The 4,838-nt window shown below is 39.7% G+C and overlaps 1 protein-coding gene across 13 annotated transcripts in view; it reads left to right on the plus strand.

The window, feature by feature from the left end:
- Window positions 1–159: 159 nt before the first annotated feature.
- The window catches only part of LIMCH1 (LIM and calponin homology domains 1), a 219,993-nt gene continuing 215,314 nt past the window's right edge, over window positions 160–4,838 (plus strand). For all 13 annotated transcript variants that reach the window (XM_017854638.1, XM_017854646.1, XM_017854651.1 and 10 more), the window contains exon 1: window positions 160–230. The gene's annotated coding sequence lies outside the window, so the exon portion shown is untranslated. The remainder of the gene's footprint in view (window positions 231–4,838) is intronic.

Here is a 4,838-nt window from a genome sequence, read left to right on the forward strand (position 1 = left end):
TAATTTTATATATATAATTTTTTATATATATACACATACATATATACACATATATAATTATATATATATACACACACACATGCACACACACATATATATCTGATTGGGCTTCTTGATTTAAAAGAAAACTTATGCTCCCTTTTCTTTTCTCTTTTGCAGCAAGTAACTGGCAGAAGTTTTGGTGATAAAGATTTTCGGACAGGTTTAGAAAATGGAATCCTCCTCTGCGAGTAAGTATAGCCTATATTCAGTTGGTTTTATTCAAAAAACATCATTAATACTATCCAGTTTGGCTGTAAGATTTCTAGTGTTTTGTTTTGAATTTATTCACAGTTTGAATCTGAAACTCAAAAAATCACTGGGCTAGACAAGAAACACAAGTCAGTGTGGGAGCCTTGGTGTCCAGTAGGGAGTGGTGGGGACTGTGGCAACTGCAAACAAGACAGAGAAAGAGCATCTGGTAGCTGCTGCTCAGCTCCAATAATCTTTCACTGTGCATCAATTTGAGCCCATGTAATTGTAAGGGTGGACCTAATTGTGGTAAAAGTAAAACTTTTCTCCCCATTTAAATCCCAAACAAAAGCAGCTCTTAAAAGCATGCCAGGTAATGTTCCTCACTTTGCCTGTTTCACTGGTGTATTTTGAATATGTTTAATTTGTGCTGTTGGCAAAATTTAAATGTGAACAATAATTACAGTGTTTAATTTTTGTGTTTTGAAGAATTCGGGGCTCCTGTGAAGTGGCTCTAGATATAAAATAAGCAGAGCCTTCATACTTATAAAGTATAGACATAAATTTCAAGATTTATGGATAGACGTAAATTTCAAGATTTCAAAATTTGCATTTATTTAACAGGTTCTGTAATTTCAATACCGATTTTTGTTTTATTGAGGTGAAATGTACATACAGTGAAACACATAGCTCCTAACTGTACAATCTAATGGGTATTGAAAGATTTGTACATGTATGTAACCTATACCCTAATCAAGATATGAAACAAAAAGTTTCCTCATGCCCCTTCTCACTCAATCTCAAGCCCCTGGAGACAAGCACTGTTCTGATCTCTATCACAGTAGGATCTGTTTTGCCTTCTCTTATACTTGATTTCAATGGAATGACATAGAATAAACTCTTGTTTTTGACAACTTTCAGAATATTGCTTGGGATCCAATGATAACATGGAAAGGGTGTGGGTTTGGAGCCTGGGGACTAGAGATTGATGTTCTTACTTTACCCCTAAGTCATTTAATCTCCTCAAGTCTCATTTTTTTCCTAAAATCATAATAAAAAATTTATAACTCTATTTCATAGGCTTTTTATGAGCTTCAAAAGGATAGAGTGAGTGAGGCACTTTCAAAGATTGTGCAGCACTGTGCAGATGTTGACTATTTTGTTGAACCTCTCAACACAGCTCCTGTCAGCACTTTTTCTGCCTCCCGCCTGCTCTTCTTTCTTCAAAGAAAAATGTATATCTTCTATTTGATGTTTCCATATTCTCTTTCCTACGAGAGAGTCTCTCCACCTTACTCGTATATCCCTCACCACCTCTTTTCTCATTATTACATCTAAATCAGAGCTTAACTCTTAGGTAAGCTGTAATTACTTCAGCGCCTCAGTGGATGCAAGCCAGTCAGGCTCTGAACTCTCTCCCTCTGTTCTAGCACTTGCTTTTCCCATGATTCTGGGCTTAGCCCTCTCCAGATATTAACAGACTAGCCAAAATCTGATCTAATTCATGTGGACCATGTTGGTTCAATTGAAGTGGGTCTTTGGTCCAATTTTTGTTTACCCAACATTTGCTCCAGAGATTCTTGTAGGCATCCACTTCTCCGCTATATTCTCATGCCCGGGTAGGTAGGATGAAATTGTCTTAAGTCCTCTGATCACAGGGGATTAGACCCACTGGTGTATTTGAAGGAGCATGAGCTTTGGAGTCTGAGGTCTAGGGATCAAGCCTTTGTTTCCTCAGTGGGACTCTAGCTAGCAGCCCTGGCAAAAAGTTTGCTAAAGTGGAATGAACCACATAGGAGGCCTGAGGCAAGGAAAGCCAGTAGCATGAACCTCTGCTAGGTCCTTTGAGAGAAAGCTGGGTCAGGAGCCAGAGAAACCAGATGCACACAAATTTCTAGGCATGGAAATTGCAGAGCAATGAGAACCAAAACCATGACCCAGGAGCTGCATGCAATGGTGGCTGGGGACGAGGGAGGAAGAGAGTTTTCTTTCTCACCCTTATGGCTAGGTTTTGTCTAAGTCGAGACTATTAGGCTGCCACAGACTGAGATAAGCAGGTATATTTTCTGGGACTTGTACCCCAAGGCCAGTCTAGCAAAAAGGGAGACTTACTCTGTTGAAAATGTGGGATTGTTTGATGGCAGGGGCCAAAAGCCAGGACACTCAGCATGGAGGATTTTAGGAAGTTGAAGGCTCCCAGACAGTGGAGCCACACAGGTGTCAAACACCTGTCTTTGGAGATTAGATTAGAATGCCAAAGACTGTACCACTCTCTAGAACTGGAGAGAGTTTAGTGGATGACGATGATTAGGAGTTCTAACTCATAGCCACCCCACACCACAGAAACATTGAAAAATATAAGGACTCTACAATTTCAAATTTTGAAAACTAAGCAGTTTAGCTCTTCTTAGAATGGGGCTTTTTATAGTATATAGGCTTTAAAAGTTATTTGATGCTTTCCAGTTTTGTGTTATTCAAAATAGAAGCCCAGTTGGTATCTTGGAGCAGTGTTATCCCAGTTGGCAAATACATGAGCAGCATTGTTGAATTCTTTCTTTTGTTCAACAAATGCTCATCTTTTTGTCCAAGCTGGATCCACTCTAAATGTTGGTAGCAACTGTGTAGAGACACCAGCATCTTTGTTCACTAAAAATTTCCTGAGCTGTTGTAGGAATCTAAAGAAACAAACAAAAAAAAACCTTCATCATTTTCATTAAACAGAAGGGTACCTTCTGGGCCTGGAGTCTGTTTTTTCCCCTGACCAGCCTGTTTTCAAACTTAACTGTGGTCTCTAAGGAATATTATTATACCTATTTTACAGAGAAAGTAACTGAGGTAAAAAGGATTAAATAACTTGGCTAAGATCACACAGATAAAAAGTATTTAAGTTTGGCTGGGCGCGGTGACTCTCGCCTGTAATCCCAAACTTTGGGAGGCAGGGTGGGTGGGTCACCTGAGGTCAGGAGTTCAAGACCAGCCTGGCCAACATGGTGAAACCCCATCTCTACTAAAAATACAAAAAATTAGCCGGGCTGGGTGGCGGATGCCTGTAATCCTAGCTACTCAGGAGACTGAAGCAGGAGAATTGCTTTAACCTGGGAAGCAGAGGTTGCAGTGAGCTGGAATCGTGCTACTGCACTCCAGCCTGGGCAACAAGAGTGAAACTTCGTCTCAAAAAAAAAAAAAAAAAATTAAGTTCAGGAGGTCTGATCCCTTAGCTCTTGCTCTTAATCACTGCCCTGTTCTAGAATTGGGATTTTAATGAGAGAGAAAAGAAAGAGATTGGCGGGTGGAGAGAGGAGAGGGCATTAGTGCCTGCAGAGCTAAGTGTGGGGAGGGTGGCAGTGCAGAGGGTGAACCACGGGGTCTCAGCTGGGCAGAGGACAAACAAGGACTGCATGGGGTTGGTGGTCTTAGAAAAATATAAGCATCAGGGACCTGGTGGTCCCACTTGGGCTAAGAAGGCAGCTTCAATAAAAGCAAGGACAAGAGAGCTGAAAGGGTCGGAGGCTGTGGTCAGTGGAGGATGTAGGAGTTTCAGTTTTTGATAGAGCAATCAAGACCAGATGGAGACAAATGAGAATTGTGGACCTGGATTAAAGACTACAGAAACAGGAGAGAGAAAAGATGAGCACCTACATACAGCACGTACGATGGAAATGGAATACCCTCAAAATCACCCTGGGAGAGCTTTTTCTCCCTATGGCTTTGAATATCAACCCCCATGCAGGAATATTAATACATAAATGTATAACTTACAGTAATAGCAAGTATAATATAGAGTGCCTGTGTCCAGTGGAATGGCAGTAGATGTGTTTTTGCCATACTCATGTCTGTCTTCCTCTGTTGTTTTTGCCAAGTGTGTGTGTAGTTGAAGTTTCGGAGGTTAAATGCTTAAATGGTATGAGCCCTCTTCTGAGTATTTAATAAGAGGCTGGGGTCAAAGTGTGACAGAGTCACAAATATGTGACAAATGTTATGCTGTTAGAAGTATTAATCATATACGACAGTGTCCTTGATGACTTATGAGTCAAAAAGGAGGGCTGCAGAGAGTCTTTAAAGAAGCTACTCCCAGGTTGGAGTCATTAGCAGATGATATTCTCTGCTTCCCTGTACATACACCAGGCTGTTTGAAATAACTCCAGAAAAGAAACTTTCTGACTTGTGTCCCTGACTCTGATTTTATTATTTAGATAAGAGTCTGTGGAATTATATCTGGATCAGGGTTGGCAAATTATGGCCCTTGGCCTATTTTTTTGTTTGTTTTTTTGTTTTTTACTGGCCTTCTTGCTAAGAATTTTTTTTACATTTTTAAAGGATTTTAAACCAAACTAAATTAAACAAGAGTCTATATGTAACTCACAAAGCCTAAAATGTTTACTATCTGGTCCTTTACAGAGAAACTTTGCCAGTTCTAAAGGACTGTTGGATTAATTTTAGATGTAAATTATTTATCCTTGTAAAGTTAAGAAATTGAGTTTAGGCACTGCAAAATGCTATTTGGGTAAATTAAATAACATTTTACAAAAGATTTTCCCAGGAGTCTCTTTACAGGTTTTCTCCCCACCTTTTATTTTGGACAATTTCAAATTTGTAGAAAAGTTACA

The sequence above is a fragment of the Rhinopithecus bieti genome, unplaced genomic scaffold (genome assembly GCF_001698545.2).
Source record: "Rhinopithecus bieti isolate Rb0 unplaced genomic scaffold, ASM169854v2 scaffold_2339, whole genome shotgun sequence".
Taxonomy (NCBI): Eukaryota; Metazoa; Chordata; class Mammalia; order Primates; family Cercopithecidae; genus Rhinopithecus; species Rhinopithecus bieti.